This window comes from Anolis carolinensis, chromosome 4, assembly GCF_035594765.1.
Source record: "Anolis carolinensis isolate JA03-04 chromosome 4, rAnoCar3.1.pri, whole genome shotgun sequence".
In the NCBI taxonomy this organism is placed as follows: domain Eukaryota; kingdom Metazoa; phylum Chordata; class Lepidosauria; order Squamata; family Dactyloidae; genus Anolis; species Anolis carolinensis.
The window spans coordinates 215,468,490-215,487,014 of record NC_085844.1 but is presented as its reverse complement, the minus strand read 5'-3'; the positions used below and the strand labels follow the sequence as shown (position 1 = coordinate 215,487,014).

Here is an 18,525-nt window from a genome sequence, read left to right as displayed (position 1 = left end):
CGATTTCCTGTTTCTCGGCAGGGGGTTGGACTGGATGGCCCATGAGGTCTCTTCCAACTCTATGATTCTATGCGTGTATATATATTTTTTTTATTTAATGAATTTATGCTCCACTTTTCTCCCAGGATGTGATCTGGGCTAGATGATGGTCACTGGTGGAATAGCAGGATTGGGAAATGAAACTGGTGGAACAGTAGAACTGGGAAACAATGTGACCAAGCAGGATTGTGGCAAGGAGAGCATTCATACAACCAGAATGTTTTCAGGAAAACATTTCTGTCCTCTCTCCCCATCCAACCCATAGCTTTCAACCTGAGTCAACACTGCATGGTCTTACATCCCGTTCTACACATTTCAGGTTGGATCTCCTCCCTCCACAAAGCATTTTGGAGTATCGGCTGAAACTAAAAGTCAAAAATGCTGGGTAGAATTTAATACCAGAACCTGTTCAAACTGTAAAAATGAATCCTGGATGAGGGAAAAGTTTAAAGGACAGCAAGCAGGAGTTAATGTACCTCAATAACATTTTTGTAGACTCATTACCTCTTTATTTACCCTTCAAGATATTTGCTTCTGCTTTATAGCACAGTATGTATTGAGGAAAGACATAAACTGAGCAGGGAGATGCCAATGAAATGAGAAAATAGAAAGTTAATGGTGAAACCAGAGTAGGCTAAATGAATTTACTGATTATATGACCATATCCCATCAGTAAGACATGAATTATTATGTTTACAATCTTCAGGTTGTTGCCTGGATCTGCTACCCTTCACTGTTTTCAATTTAAATGGCAGTGATTGTAAAAAGGAGAGAAAATAAACCAAATGTTCCCATTCCACTTATAAATTTTATGTTTATAATCTTGTAGCCATCCATGGAAACTACGCCTGTTATTCAAAGCCCTCCAACTCCCCAAGCAGAGCATAATTATTACTGATACATCTGGATGTTTCCCTTACCTTACTGCAGTCTCTTGAATTCTTTCCAAATTTGAAATATCCATTAATGGAAGGAGAGAGTCTCCTGGAAGGACAAGGGAAAGAAAAGGAAAGTAGGGTTTTTCTCCTGTCTCTCTTATTACTGTAAGGTTTGGAGTTTCAGTATTTATGACTGGCTTATTTCAAGAGACCCTAACAGGGTTATCGGAAGCATTGTTTTTCTGCTATAGGTTCAAAGGCTTCTTAGTGCAAGTCAGGACTATTTGGAAAAGACAGCACCCAAAAGCTTCAATGATACAACTAACTTTGGCATTTGGCTGGCACACAGAACACACTTTACAGAAAACAAGAATAAGCAATAGGGCACAAATATACAGACTGATCATGTGGACCTTTGCTTGAAAAGGAGCTTTTGTTTAGGAGCTAAGGTGTTTATCTGTATTTTCTAGAATAATTAACTCTTCTGCAGAGTGTGCTGGTAGAATATTTTAGACCTCAATGCCAATTTTGCAATTCTTTCCAGGCCATGTATATTATATCAATAAAGCCCAGATATTAGTTTCATTTCTTTTACTTTTTTTGGAGGAAAGGAAATATAGTCTATGGATGTACTGCTCATGACCCATTGCTTTAATATCCAATCCTACTCAGGCTGTGTATAATGTGCAGATGGTTCTTAGAGGTAAGGGCCAGGTAGGAATCAGGGCCATCCTAAACGGACAGATCATTCTGTTCTACTTGAATTGTTCATCAGGTTCCATTGTAAGTCATGCAACAATATTTTGCTAAATCACTAGCTTTAGAAATAATTGCTGTCCAATAATTACTGTCATCCTTAGCAAAAGCTGTTTACTCATTACACAATTATAGCACAGTGATCCTGTCTTTAACAGCTATGGCTGCATCCTCTGGGAATCTGGGGCTTGCAAACTTGGTGCTTCCCCCACTCTTTGTGTTATTTGCTTTCATATCAACTTTGACTTATAGTGACCTTATGAATCATAGACATCCATAGCCTCTGCCTTCCAATACCCTGCTCAGATCTTGCAGTTTCAGGTCCATGGTTTCCTTAACTGAGTCAATCCACCCATAGTGTGGTCTTTCTCCTTCCCTTCTGCTTTAACAAATATAATTGTCTTTTCCAATGAGTCACATTGTCTCATGAGATGACCAAAGTACCACAGTCTCACTTGAGTCATCTTGGCTTGTAGGAGAGTTTAATCCTGATCTGCTCTAGGACTCATTCATTTGTACTAAAGCACTAGGCAAACATGTAGGAAATTATATCAAATTATATTTGTTGTGGGATATACTGTATCAGATTTTTAAAACACATGAGGCATACATCTTTGCAAATAATACATAATACAGAATCATGAGGAAGAAAACGTATTTCACTAAAAACCAAAAGCAAACTACATCAGCTGTGTGGTATATCTATCAGATATAAAGCACTACTTTCACAAGCAAAATTAAAAGACTAAGATTTGAAAAAGGAAAGCCCTAAGACCTTTTTTAAGCCATCTGGAAATTTTTTTGTTTAATTTCTTTATTTGTTTATCCCAATCTTCAGGGAAATAAGTTACATGTAATAGCCCTGAGAGAGAAAAAACCAATCCGGGGGTCATATATCTAGGAGTAACAGAGTAATGAAAAGAATGCATTGTCAATTACAGAACCATCCCAGTTTACAGTAATGTATTCTATGTGCAAAGGGCCACTCTTCAACATTACTCTTCCAAGACAAACACTTAGCAGATTACAATGATCTAGCAAAATGCTCTAAACATAATGCACTTCTTACCAGTCCCTGAGTAAGAGCATGCAATCCTTCTTTGGGGAATATTTGGCAGATATGTCAAATATTTGCTTTATCTGTTTTATTACATAAACAATCTCCTATTTAAATCTGTACTCTCTCCTAATCCAATGTTGGGGGAAGAAGAGAGCAAAAATCTTCAGGAAGATCATAAGAATAATGAGTGTTCAGAAGGAAAGCTAGCCAAGCCTATACTGATCTGGGGAAAGTTACTTTCTTGCATTATAGGTCTTGGAATCTGACATGCTCGCTAGTAGACTTGGAAAGTTATAGCCCCAAAAGGTAGGTTTCCAAATAAGGAAAGCATGTTAAGATAAAGGAGGTAATACATAGACGAGCAGTCCTATTTGGATTTTAATACACTAGATAGTAAGCATTTTAAGTCTTGTGACTGGGATCCAATGAAGTTGGGACAAATCCAGGGCTAAATCTTATGATACATCATATGCCATTGTTGTTCCAAGCTCTACTCCCAGGAATAATGTCTTGACAAACAGCTCCACAAAGCATGGTAGCATGGGGAGAAACCGCATTTTCCTGCCACCTGTGAATCCAGCCTATCAATCTGTGAACCACTATACTTTCTGACTGCTCCAAATCAGCAGGATCAATCCCCGTAAAGGAAGTGTCCTTGCAGCATGCTAGGACGCTGCCCAGAGAACACAGGAGGTGTCTTATGTTCTCATTGAAAAGAATGGGGGGAAGCCAGGTGGTAACGTTTTCTCCCATGTGATGAGGAAAGCGGGACAGTAGGCAATGTAGGGCACAGAGCAACCGTTTCCCCTGCTGCCCCATGGATTCGCCATGCTACAAGGTGAATCCCGCCACTGTCGCTCGGCTTCAGGATCTCAGTATGATGAGGACTTTAGGCAAAAGCAAACTGCTGCAGTTTCTGCTAGATCTTGGCTACTGGGTGTATAGGACATGTCATCTTAGGCACACAGTCAGTTGTGATTTTGCACAACAGTACCAAAATGTGCTTAGTAGGGTGGATCTTCAAAGATTTACGATCATATGAAACAAAGTAGCAAGGAAACTATTATTCATTTCCTCTGACAGAGAAGCAGGTTACAGAAGAGGATCCCAGTTAATAAAACTTTGAATATTCTTGGTCTGCCCCATATATTTTATAACTAAAGCTCTGCAAATATTGCCTGAAGTTTCTGAAGCTGGTGCATGGACGGAAAAGCAACTCCAGACTCCACTGAACAATTCAGACCATAGAACAAGAATGGTAATTAAAGATGTCTGTTTGAGGAATGAAATCTGCTAGACTTCTTTATACAGTAGAGTCTCACTTATTCAACATAAACGGGCCGGCAGAATGTTGGATAAGTGAATATGTTGGATAATAAGGAGAGATTAAGGAGAAGCCTATTAAACATCAAATTAGGTTATGATTTTGCAAATTAAGCACCAAAACATCATGTTATACAACAAATCTGGCAGAAAAAATAGTTCAATACGCAGTAATGCTACGTAGTAATTACTGTATTTACGAATTTCGCACCAAAATATCATGATATATTGAAAACACTTACTACAAAAATGCGTTGGATAATCCAGAACGTTGGATAAGCGAGTGTTGGATAAGTGAGACTCTACTGTACTTCAATGGTGAGAGCAATACATTATGTGAGGACTTGGGAAAGGGATTTGTCTATCATGGCACTCTTGTTGTGGCATGCCCTTCCCTTAGAAGCCCAATTAACATCAGTACTGGTTTCATTTCAACTTAAAGTTAAAATATTACCCTTTATTAACACTTTTGGGACCAAATAGTTTTCTTTATTTTCCTAAATTCCTAAACTGTTTCGATTCAATATATAGTTCAAGCTGTTCTAGTAAATTATTTCAATGTGCTTGTGCTTCAATATTGTTTACATTGTTTAAATCTATTGCAACATATCCCACCCATGGATCCTTTCGTATAGGACAAGATATTAACATTAAACTAAAATAAATAATCAGTTTTCTCAGTATTTTGATGGCAATCCCCAGATTTCTTTAGAATTGGCTCTGCTAGCGAAGCATGCTGGGAGTTAAAGTGCAGCCACATCTGGAGGGCCATGTGATCCGTAATCCTGATCTAGAATCTTGTTTTCCCCAGTTAATGTTGGTTGCTGAATTAAATATTAGACATGATGTTTTGGATTGGACTGTAATATATTTTAACTGCTTTTAAAACAGATTCATTGCTATATGCCTTTGCATATCAGTGTATTGGTGTGGTGTGGATTTCATAGGAAACAACCTTGACTTTGTCTCAGTATCTTAAATTTACGAAGGAAGAGTTCAATATAAAGCAATACTTCTGCTTTTGGTTCTTCAGAATCAGATCTGTAAATACTTCAAGTAATACATTTACACAAACACACACTCTTTTTTTTCAGAATGTACAAACATTTGCCTTTCGGTGAACTTTCCCCCTTAATTAAGCTCCATAAAACCTGAACATTTATAAGTGCACAATAGCAGTGGGCACGTTTCGCTGTACTTCTTGTGTTGAACTTTCTTGGTGATCAAATCTTAACTGAAAAGGCACATATTTCTTACTGTTTGTCCATGATATAGGATCTAGCATCTAGGATTTGTAGTTTGATAAGGCACCAGTACTTTTTGGCAAAGAAGGACCCTGTAAAACTACAGTTCTTGTGGGTCCATAGGATTGTGTCATAGCAGTTAAAATGGTGTCAAAGTGGATTAATTCTAAAGTGTAGATGCAACTTTAGGCTCAAATGGTCAATAGAATCCTTTGTCCCAGACCGATTAGCTAGTGTGATCTTTCAGCACGTATTGAATTGCTAAAGTGCTGTCTTACTTTCATTTTGGTTCTTGCAAACCAAAATGCACCACAGCTATACTCTAGGATAGAGAGAGAAAGAAGCATTTGCTTTGTTTTACTGTGACTTTCAATGGTTCAAACGGAAGTAAATCTGAGGAGCTACTTCTTATTTCATTTACATGATGTGGTGACCTACACATACTCAGAGGAGCAGAAACCTTGTAGCTACTTTCTGCCCTTGATTACTGCAGTGGAGCCCCTTCTGCACTGCCATATAAAATCTAATTTGCTTTGAACTGGATTGGGCTCGGGCTGTGGCGCAGGCTGGAGAGCAGCTGCAATGAATCACTGCAATGAATCACTCTGACCAGGAGGTCATGAGTTCGAGGCCCGCTCGGAGCCTATGTTTGTTTGTCTTTGTTCTATGTTAAAAGGCAATGAATGTTTGCCTATATGTGTAATGTGATCTGCCCTGAGTTCCCTTCGGGGTGAGAAGGGCGGAATATAAATGCTGTAAATAAATAAATAAATAAAATTATATGGCAGTGTAGACTCATATAATCCAGATAAAAGCAGATAATGTGGATTATCTGTTTTGATTATCCAGGTAATGTTCCATTATCTGGGTGGATTCCAAAAGGGGGCCAAGCCAGGGAAGGATTGTCCACTTTATGGTGTGGGGTGGGTAGTTGAAGAAGGAAGACAATTTCCCTCAATTTTTCTGGTTATTCTCCCCCCCCCCCCCCTTTTTTCCCCCATATCATAAATGATGGTTGTTTTGATGACAGCAACATGGGTGGGGGGGAATAACAAACAAACAAGGGGAAATGGTTTAACTCCTTCAACCCCCTTCCCTCTCATTAAATGAATTGTCCTTCTCTGTCTAGCACCCCCTTGTAGCCAACCGGATAATGGAACAATACCATAATTGGGATTACATGGCAATGTAGTAGGGCCTGGGTCTCGGATGCACTTGGTTTACTTTGCCAACTATTCTGGTAAAGTTACAACAGACAAGAGAGTGGATTAAATGTGTGTATGTGTGTGCAAAGATGAAATATTTTGGCCACATCATGAGAAGACAGGAAAGCTTGGAAAAGATCATGATGCTGGGGGAAATAGAAGAAAAAAGGAAGAGAGGCTGACCAAGGGCAAGATGGATGGATGATATCCTTGAAGTGACTGGCCTGACCTTGAAGGAACTGGGGGCAGCGATGGCCGACAGGGAGCTCTGGTGTGGACTGGTCCATGAGGTCACGAAGAGTCGGAAATGACTGAGTAAATGAAGAAGAAGTAGATGTGTGCGCCTTGTCAATTTTTTTTACATCTTTTCCATTTCATGTTAAGGAATACTTCACACATATTGGAAAGAACAGTAATTAGCAAGACAGGCAATGTTCCTTACAGGAGGACTTGGGGGTCATATAGGTTAGGATCAGTGGTCAGGGTGACCTGGAAAGATTTGAGGGGGCTATATGGAAAAAGTTGAAAGAGCTAAAAGAAACTCACCAGCAGCCAATATGGCTCCATTGAGACTCATAGTTTGGACATATTTTGAGGCAGTGTGATGCATTGGAAAATATGATAATGCTTGGGAAAGTGGAATAGTAAGACAAGATTAGTATTGTGCTACAGAAGGATTGATTTGAAGCTACAGATGCCCTGAGTTTGCAAGATCTGAGCAAGGCAGTTGATGGCATGGGCTTCGGTGGCCTCTAATTCATGAGATTGCCATGGTTCAAACAATGCTGACTTGTAAGCAAATAACAAAGAAAAGGACAGAAGTAGATTCTCGTGGTGTTGTGTTTGGTTTTGCTCAATAAAGTTGTTTGAATCTTTGTGAACTGGTGCACAACACAAGCATGCACTTCTGAATAAAGCTAATCAGTTGCTGTATTCAGTTTTAGCTGTTTGTTTTGAAATCTCATTCCACTTTTCCCAGTGCTAGATGTTTCAGTATTGCCTTTACAACAGGCCTTCCTATTTCCTCCTCAAACTGAATCAAGTGTTGAAAAACACTGATTTTAACTAATCAGCTAAATGACCCTCCAATGAATAGAAATCAATGGATTGCAAATTGAAGCTAAAAGATTGTGTTGATTTGCTATAAACTAACTAGCAAGATAATAAAACTAATTTTTATATTAGCCCTTTTAAAGATATGTTTATAAGTACTCCTCCGTGTATTCTCTATCTTTTGAATAGTTTCTCAATTGAAGGAAAACACATTTGTCAATCAAGTAGGCAAACAACGGAATCCTTTCATTTATCCCCTTTTCTCTTTGAAAATTGGATACAAGTGATGTGTGTGTGTGTGTTTATATATATATACATATACACGCACACAGTCCCAGAGTTATGAACAAGATAGGTTTTGTAGGTTTCAATTTCTTTCCCTGTGAGAATTAGATTTTGAAAAAAATGTCTTGTTATGAAAACAAGGATTGGTGATAAAGCTTCAGTTGAGACACCTTTCTCCCATGATAACTCTTTCAGGAGTGAATTTCTCTTCTGAGGGGTAGATTTCTCTCACTTCCTGTTGTCTCATTCCCATTCTTACCTAACATTTGTAAGTCAGATGTTTGTAACTCAGCGACTGCCTATATAAGTGTTCTGCATGTTCTGATATTGGCAAAAAAAATCATATTAAATTCATACCTGCTGATATTTAAGTAAAATGGAAATAGTTTATTCATCAATAGCCCATCCACTGTCCTGATAGAGAACCCAGACACGGTAATTTTGTTACTCTTTCATTTGCTGCAATCCATCAGAGCAGTTTCATAAACTGAAGTGAATATGGATTTCTCAGATATAAGTCATCCAAGGGCTTACTTTCCCCCAACTACAGATCTACAGCTTAGAACATATTTAAGGAGTGCTCTGTTTGCAAGACCAACACTTAAGTATTAACTGTGTGATATATTTCTGTGGAACTATTATTTGCTTCCAAATAGAAGGGGAAATGGCATCACTGTGATCATAGTAGTTACGTTAAAAGTGACAGAGTGAGGGATAAGTGAGACAAATTAAATGGTGTGATAGTTTTCTGAGAAGCAGTTCACTACACTTGGTCATGCAGTTAAGTATAAGGCTTTTAGCCCCTAATCATGGAGCAGCAGCTGAACCAAAAGAATCAGACTTAATACATCAGGTCAGATATAAACCACAGTTCCAAAGTCACTCAGCAAATACAAGGCTTCTTCCAATATCACTTATTTTTCCCCCATCCATCTGCCTAGAAGGAAAAGAGTTCCAAAGTAATAGTCTACCTTTTTGATATAGTCCAAAATGGTCTAAGATCAGCATATCACAATAATATCCAGCATCTGAAATATTACTCAAGCTGCCTTTTAATGCTGATGGGCAAATAAGGGGTGTTTCTTTATAAGCAAATGAAACAAGTATGCTTTTAACATGTCATCTATGTGTCCACATGACAAGAATCACATTTTGTTCATCTGTTTTCTAATAGCTGAGCCTTTTAGATCTTTCCACCTCTTAGAAATCTCTAGTCTTGCACCTCCTGGTGCTATCTTGCTATCTTGTATTGCTATCTTGTATTGTGAATATTAATTCTGGCTCTCAAAAATAATGGCCTTGAACTTTGGATAACATGGTTTATTATTTGACTCAGAACCAGTATGGTAAAAGGTAAAGGTTTTCCCCTGACGTTAAGTCCAGTCGTGACCGACTCTGGAGGTTGGTGCTCATCTCCATTTCTAAGCCGAAGAGCCAGCGTTTGTCCGTAGACACCTCCAAGGTCATGTGGCCGGCATGACTGCATGGAGCGCCATTACTTTCCCACCGGAGCGGTACCTATAGATCTACTCACATTTGCATGTTTTCAAACTGCTAGGTTGGCAGGAGCTGGGGATAACAGCGGGCGCTCATTCCACTCATCTTTTGGTCCGCAAGTTCAGCAGCTCAGTGCTTTAATGCACTGTGCCACCAGGGGCCCACAGAACCTGTATGATCTACCTCAATTAGCTGGCTACTTTCACAGATTTCATGATAACATGGTGCTCCAGAAAGGCTGAGACTGGTAGTAAAAGACTTTTGCGGCATTCTTCAGCCCAATATGGAGGCCCTTGTTCCGACATGAACAGAGTCTCAGGAAGAACCTTGTTCACTCCAACCGAGAAGAGCAGAAACTGCGTTGGTGGGGAAATTATGGATCAGTATCTACCACCGGAGCATTTGCTTCTCAAAGTCTGATTCATACCAATCTGGGAAGGAGATTGAATGCTTTGGTGAGAAAAAAGACATATGAGTGGGCTGCAGCTGTTTGGAAATAAAAATTTTCAATCTCATTTCCTGGTCAGACAGAGTGCCTTGTTTCAGAAATGAAACTCAAAAAGAAACCCAAATTTCCCTATCACACTACGATACCAAAGTGTTAAATGCTGATTGTGAACTTCTGTTTCAGGGAACAGTACAATTAATACATATCTGCTCAGGGTGATGCCGTTCTCCCATTAAAGCTAATAGAAAAATTCACTTTGTCTCTAATTGGAGAGGAATGGCTATTGGATCCCAAGGAGCAAAACTATTCACTGACCTATATTTGTCAAAGCAGAACTTTGTCCTTAGTTCTTTCATAGCTAAAGATGAAATTGTGTTATTTTTCAGTTGTGAATTATTGTTATAGAGTGATCTTCTTTTGTTTGAACATAGACAATTCTGTTTTCTGAGATTATACAAATCTAGTGAATTTCCACACAAAAATTAATCATCTAAGATTGAAGGTGTCGCTGGTCAATTTCAGAATGATTAAACGTTATTTTGTGTTATTAGCATGCCAAATAATCATACAATTGGTTATATTTTAGGAAAATATTAGTTATAGAAGTCAAAACAATATTTCCAATAATAAGCACCCTAATTGAAAAGCTGAACACTTTTTTCTACCCATGACTGGGTTTCTCCAAGTAATTTTTACCAATTTGGGTCACTTTTAGGTCTCGAATTTAGTCAGAAGCAACCTTAAATTACCAACAGTTCCTGACACTCTAAACTTTTCTAACACAGAGATGTAACCATGTCAGGCAACCAATTGCATAACGGAAGCGCAGCGCAAATTCATTTTCCTTTGCGTCAATGGAAACTCTTGTACTTCTGCTGCGTCTCTGTGGGATGTATTTTTCAGTCAAACCTGAAATGGGGCTTTGGGGGATTTACAATTCCTTTCCAAACTCCAGTCAATAGTTGCAGGGAGAAGGAGAATATCGAGTGGTGGATCAAAAACCTTGTTGAAAGTAAACCAGTGAATTAAGAACAGCTAGAGAACCAATTTGAGTCATCAGATAATAACAGTCACATATTTGTTCTATAGTAGGTTGAAATTTTCCCCCATATAATATTTTATTGTAAGCAACATTATTATGAATTCAGACTTCTGTGATATTTACTATAGCATAAAGCATAGAAATTAGTCCTCCATTCACATAAAGGAGAAATAGTTTCAGCCAACATTATTACAATGTCCATATCCTACGCTGAAAACATCCCTAGAAGTCTATCAGTGCTTCTGAGCAGATTTACAGGAGAAGTGGGGAAGGTGACAAGAGAGCCCCATAAAGAAAATTAGACACACTAGAATCTAAAGAAGTAAAAACTGGATCCTGATGTAAGTACATAGAGTTAGCTGTCCTGTCGCATTTGTACTGAGTACTTTGCATTTAATTTGGATAATACTCCTGAATGCAAATGAAAATGGAGTTTACTTGACCTGTGGCCTAATAGTAGCTACAGTAGAATAAACCCAGTGAATCAACTGAATGGTCAATCAACAATTATGTAAAACCAAATTGAGGCTATTCTAGTTGGGACAACCAATAAGATTAAGGTCCCAGGAAGACAGCTAGAACCCTGCAACAAGGCTGAACAATTGGTAGTGAAGTGATGAAGGCCTGGAGTGAAAAACTACCAGCCAAGACTAGGGGGGGGGGGGGGGCTTGGAGTGCAAAGTTACCAACCAAAGCAGAGAACTTACACAAGGGGAAAGTTCAAAAGAGAATGCCTGTAACAACCAGGTGTAGGAGGGAGGAATGCAGGAGCGGGAATCAGAGGAAAAGCAGGTGCAGGAATACTGATAAGAGCTGGTGCCAGAAGGGAACAAAGAAAGAGATAGAGATGAGACACGAATCGTAGAAAATAGCCTGTGCACATGCTCAAGATATAGACCATAAAACTGAGCTGCATCTCAGTATTTTGTGGCACTTTCTTCTGTTCACTCATCAGGGTGATTTGATGAAATAAACCTGTTGAACAATCTCCTTGCTTCCCGTGTTTGATTGGATAAAGAGATCCTGGAGGTTTTTTGAGCCATTTGAAAACAGATGGACATGGCAGCACTCCCCAACATTTTTTTGGTGCCCGAACAGGGACCCAAGTGTCTATTCTGTATTTCCCATAAGACCTCCCAGTAGAACCCCTGTCAGCTGCTCTGGTATTTGCACAGTGAAGTGTCAGAGTACTTACCTACTGATTCTCCAGTTGACAGATGCGAATGAGCAGTCTGTACAGATGATGGAGGGATATTGAAAAGAGATCCCCTAGTGACAGGAGGTTGCAAAGTACCACATCTAAAGAAGCCAGAGTCGTCAGATCCCTGGTAAGTGTATGGGGACACCCACCGAGAAAGACGGCCAGAGGTCCCAGGAAAGGGAAGGCAGGAGGACCCCGAGTGATTAGGAATGGCTTGAGTGTGTGTGATTGAGATGCCCAAGAGGCAGCCACACCCTTGGAAGGTGCCCAAGTCTGTACTGATTGCAAACAAAGCAAGTGTGGTCTTGGTGCTGTGATGGTCTAAGGCAAAGTGCGTATTGTTTTAAGTCCTTTTGTATCGGCTGAAGTCCTTTTGTATCGGCTGAAGGGGGCCCTTACCCTGAAGCAAAAATATCAAACCCTATCCAAAAGGTCTGTGTGTGTCTTGCCATTAACTATTCAAATAGATAAGTAAAAAAGAGAGGTACAGGAGGAAAATGGGCCAAGGACAATCCATACATCCCTAGCCCCACACCCAGAACACAAAGTAGTTGTACATGAATTAAATTATACTTTAGAAAGAAAGAAAACCCACATATGTAAACATCCCTAGCTTAATACAAATATGGGGAAACTTAACCTCTTTCTAATTTTTAAAATAAGTACTTCTTGATTAAAAAAATTCTTCAAATAACAGTTTAATTCACGGTAATTTTATTATCTCTGACTGATTAAAAACAAACACATGTTGTTGAAACTTACATTGTGGGTACCAGATTTGTCATATCAGTTATATTTCTGCAAATCTTTGTGCCTCCGAGCATTCAAACAATACAGGAACTGAGTGAGTCAGAGCTTAGCAAATGCCTTAACATGGTGTCCACATAAGGTGTGTGGGAGGAGGGCTGGGTATTGTGACACAGATTAATAAACCTCCATAAGTAACAGACAAATACCGCAGCGTTCACCATTTCAATGCATATACAGTTGAGATGAGGAATTTGAGAAATCTGTAACAGCATGGTGGTGCGGAAAGGCAACACAGAGAGTTCAGTTCAGCTGAAAACAGGGCAGAATATTTCCGTTAAATAACTTGTTAACAGACATTGCTAAAGTCCCCAGGCAAGTTGTTACAGTCTCTTCAAGTGTTGGACTTTGACCTGTGCTTCACAAATATATTCCTTAGTTAATGTACCTGAGCTCTTGGCATATAGTCTATATTATGAGGGCAAAAATCCAATAGTTAGGAGTTTATCACATGAGCAGGCAAATCACAATTAGAGTACAACTACAGTGTCTTTGCCTTAGACCCATTCACATGATGTTTCTCCTTTTGCACTACTCTTCTGGTAGGAGACCATCAGAAGGTGTTTCCCCTTCTACATAAGGAAGTTATTACTTGATTGTTTGTGTTTGTAAAAGAAATGCTTTCCTGGATGTTTCTCACCAGAACAGCAGTGGGAAAGGAGCAACATCATGTAATGAGTCCAAGTCAAAGACACTGTTGTCTTCCGGTAATTTTGAATTGCCTAGCTCATATGATAAACTACAAAGATATGACTAGAATAGGTTCATGTAATAAATAGGAATGGAAGTCAACAACATATAGAGTATGTGGGGTAAATATACACTGGGCCAGAAGATATAGCCTTCTGTAGCTTCACTTAAGTCTTTGGAGTTCCTTTTCAATGGAGATCCACCTTGCCAGATCCCTTAAAGTAGTGGTTCTCGACCTGTGGGTCCCCAGATATTTTGGCCTTCAACTCCCAGAAATCCTAACAGCTGGTAAACTGGCTGGGATTACTGGGAGTCGATGACCAAAACACCTGGGGACCCACAGGTTGAGAGCAATGTCTATAAATATTTGGCACATTTGTGTGCAATGTACACTCCAGCATAGCTAAAGCTTTTCACTAACAAGTTAATGCCTTGCTTTTCTGGAAGTGGTTGAAAATGTCAGTATAATAATTTATTTGATTCCTTTGCTACAACTTTCCAGACAGGTTTACCTGCATCTTTTAAGAATGTGACTGGCTCTGAATATATATATATATATATATATATATATATATATATATATATATATGTGTGTGTGTGTGTGTGTGTGTGTGTGTGTGTGTGTGTGTCCATGTTATTTTTCATTTGTTGTTAGCCAGAATGAATATCTTTATAATGAAAATGTGGAATGTATTTATTTATTTATTTATTTATTTGCAGCATTTATATTCCACCCTTCTCACCACGAAGGGGACTCAGGGCGGATCACAATGCACATATACATGGCAAACATTCAATGTCATATGAACATAGAGACAGAGACGCAGAGGAAATTTAACCTTCTCCAGCTTCCAGCTTCCTGAGGGTATGCTCAATTCCAGCCACAAGGGGAGCAGCTGCTTCATCATCCACTGTGATGCCAACTTCCTCATTCCAAACACTGTTGGATGATTTTTATGGTGTCATAAATTAGTTAAATTATCTTCCCCACATAAGTGGTACCTAAAATTCCTACTTGATAGATGCAACTATCTTTCGGGTTGCTTAGGTCAAAAACGAGAAGGGCTATTTTTTATTTTAATGGTCGGGTGCTCACTCTAACACGGGCTGGCCTCTTGGTCATAGTGATTTATTGCAGCTGGCTACTAACCAGCCTGCGCCACAGCCCGACCCCAATACAAATAAATACAAATACAAAGAAATAACTACCATAAGGCCATAAATTTGATATTGTTGACAAATGCTGCCCTTACTGACCTTGTCCCCAGATATATAGAATACCACAGGACACAAAAATGTGAGTACAGATAGCAATCAGGATATAATGCACAATGTTCCAAAGGAAGTTAACAAGAAAAAATGAACTAAAAAAGAAAAGAAACAAAATGCTTTCTTCTGCCTGGCTTGACGGGGCTTGACACAGAGAGAAAATTTGTTCATACTAATGCAACCTTTAGAATCAGAGTTCAGTAATTCCATTATGGTTATCTGAAACCTCCTGGGTGTCCTTGGATGAGTCACATACTCAGCCCCAGAAAACCTCATAAGAGGTTCACTTTAGTGTCTCCATAAGTCAAAAATGACTTGAAGGGACACAACACATCAAAAGATGATGAGCCATGGGAAAGGCTGTTTCCTGGTTGTGTGGCATAACATTACAGCAATATAGCTATGCTGGAGTGTACATTGCACACAAATGTGGCAAAAATTTACAGACTTTGTGCATTCATGTGGTTGCTTGTCTGTCCTAGGAACTATCTTTGTACAGCATTCTAGAAATGCAATAGCTGACACATTATTTAAGCCAGCATAACACTGCATGCACAGCTCTTATGCAATGATCTAAAACAGGCATGGGCAAACTTCGGTCCTCCAGGTGTTTTGGATTTCAACTCCCATAATTCTTAAGAGCCAACAAGCTGGCAGGGATTTCTGGAAGTTGAAATCCAAAATACCTGGAGGGCCCATACTTGTTCTAAAAAGGAAACCCTTCTGCATAATAAGATGCAGTTGAAGATTAAACTTGACCTCGCCGCTAGCTAGTAATAGCCCGAAGTTACTTCAAGTCATTGATACCTTATAGGACAACAGTACTGGGGGAATTTTACCAACCAGTCCCTCTTAGTACTTAGCACTGAATCAACTTAGTACTGAAACCAGGCTTAGCTTGGCTTGGGGCAGCTGGCTTCTCTTCTGACACTCAACTTTCGACTCAATTCCTCCTGGGCTTTAGTGGGGACTTTTGTTTTTGTTTTGTTTTCAATTTTTATTTTTATTTTTTATTTTTTATTTTGTGGAGACTTCTCATAATTTTATTGCTGGCTCATGTTTATCACTGGTGACTGAGTTTAGTGAACTATACTAGTTCTAGTAGATATAGCTCCACAATAATTGTAATTGGTTTTAAATGTTTTTAATGCTTAATATTTATTTATATCTTATTTCTGGACATTATTATGCTTTGTGTGATTTTTGTCTTGGATTTTATGTTAAATGTGCTTTGATTTGTATTGACTTATATTTATATACTGTGTATTTGCAATGTGGCACTGAAGTAGCCAAACTGTAAGCCGCTCTGAATCCTCTTCAGGGTGAGAAGAGCGGGGTAGAAACATAGTAAATAAATAAGATTTAGGCCACTGTACCTCTCCAATAGGATTGTGGCTTTTGTGCCCTTCCAAAATTCAGGCAGGGCATCATAAAAGGGGGAAAGGGAGGAGAAACAGGAAAGTTGATAAATAAAACCAGGTGTTATGGCCATGACAGTCCCAAAGACTAAGAGACTTGAAAAATTAGCTTGAGATATGGTACTATAAGATTAAGCAATTACCTGTCTCTGTAGTAGTGGCAACTGGGAACTTCCAAATCAGTGGCATGATGAACCAATTCCAGGTTATACTCCTTATTTCAAATGATCTATCCAATATGCTGAATCTCAGAATAGGTTCATGATCCTGGAAATCTCCTTTAAAGTTTAGATTAAAGCTCAAACTGGATTTACCACTTCACTGAGAAAGTATCCATAAGCTGCCATTGCTCTAAAAACAGAGCAGTGGTTTGAAAAAATCATGTTTTGCAAAGGCACTGTGTTGTGTGTGTTAACTGGAAAATGAAGTGCATGAAGCCGATTGGCTGAGCCTGCAAAGACCTGGGAATTGTTTTGATACTGTTTCTGTTCTGCTGCTGCAGAACCAGTTTGGGCAAGTTTTCATTGCTGACTGAGTACTGCTGGTGAAGAAAGCAGTGTACTCAGAAGGGCCTTGCCTTTTTGAGGTCTGTTTGCTGCTGAGAAAAGAGGGAGAAGAACCAGGACTGTATTCTTCTCTGAAGCAGATTTGTGGACTGAGAAAGGACTATTTATGACTGTGGATTTCTGTAAATGATCAGAGGGACCATTGTCAATACTACTGTTTCTGAACTTTCAGAATCAGTAAAGTTCCTGCATGTTTGTTCTGCAAACCTGAGTGGCATGTTCTTCGAGTGACTTGGGATCACGGGCACATGTAAGAACTGCCATTTATCATCATCAATCCGTAACAGATCTTACAAGAAGGCACTCACCAAACTACCCAAACGGCACATGGCTCCCATGTTCATTTGGAGCAGAAACACCAAGCAACAAAAAATGATAGGATTGGAAGGACCTCAAGGTCTATTTAGTCCAGCCTCCTACTGTGCATGAATATACAATCCACAATATAAGCAAAGAGATTAAATGTTGGTAGCACATTAGGTAGAAGAAGACATTTGAACTCATATTACCCCCTGTCTACAGGAAAATGGATTCCTCCATATAGAGCAGTTACACTGATTGTAAACGTACGTCTTTCAGTGATCCTTACTGTGTGGCCATTTAATATATCTTTATTAGATATTTCAAAAATAACTTAGCTATGAGAAAAAGAAGAAATTTGATCTTCTGTATTTTAAAGTAATTACAGATCCTGTGTATCTAATATCTGAAGAGGACAATGTTCGCATTTTTTCTGTTCCACCAACCCATGTTTTATAATATCAAAACTCAAAAGGTTACCAAATTCAAAATAATTTATAGTCCAATGAAGCTATTAGCCAAATCTGATTTTTTAACTTTACTCATAGAGCCTACTTTCTTTCTTATTTACTAACACAACCTACATTCTTTTTCGGAATACAGACCCCTGGTATCTGCTCCAGTACATTGTATGCAATGGTATAATAAAATGGTGTGCCTGATACAAAACAAGATTTGCTTTTTGGAAAACAAATTAGAATATTTTCAACCCATGGATGGATGAATCTGTAGATGAAGATTCCACGGATATGGAGGGTTGATTGTACACCCAACTCCTAGCTAGAACATGGATAAAGGCAGGGTTTTATGGATCCAAGAGAAGAAGAACTGTAATAGAATTATTGTTGCCTGCTCAGTAATCTCTTTTGCTCTTGGAGAAACCAAGTAAAGTACACTTGTGCATGTCAACAAATAAATGCAAAATCTCATTTAAACTTGGCTTTGAACACCTGTGCCTCCCTGAATAATTTGGGAGGATTGAGCACTGCTTGAACCTCCTCAAATAAATGGAGCAGGTCAAATCAGAGATGTTGCTTTGCTTTCAGAACCCAGACAGGCTCAGCAAGGCCAGCAGTTAGGAAATCTGCATCCATTTGGACTCAGTAGCCCAAGCCTGAGAGACCTGGTTACACAGCATTGTCAGATTCAAGTTGACTAAAATGACAAGCAGGCCTGATTTTTAAAATGTCCAAGTGAGACAATGCATTTAGGCAAATAAATAACTTCATCCCAGGGTAGAATGGATTTTGTCAAAAGCTTTTCTTCATTCTGTCAGAAATGAAAAAAAGAACGAGCAGCCCTTTTATTCTGTCAGCACAATGGTGTTTCTTGCTTCATTCTGTGTAAAAAATGCAGTTGTCAAGCCCCATGCAGTGAACTGTACCCTTCTCAGCTAACAGAGGCCTTCACTGCCTTCTGGGTTTCTCTCTTTTTATTTGACTTT

General features: G+C 39.0%; 1 long non-coding RNA gene across 1 annotated transcript in view; it reads right to left on the bottom strand.

Annotated features, from left to right (window-relative positions):
- Window positions 1-957: 957 nt before the first annotated feature.
- Window positions 958-18,525, bottom strand: part of LOC134298448 (uncharacterized) — a 127,269-nt gene continuing 109,701 nt past the window's right edge. The window contains exon 3 of the long non-coding RNA XR_010005546.1: window positions 958-1,023. This is a non-coding gene — a long non-coding RNA (uncharacterized LOC134298448). The remainder of the gene's footprint in view (window positions 1,024-18,525) is intronic.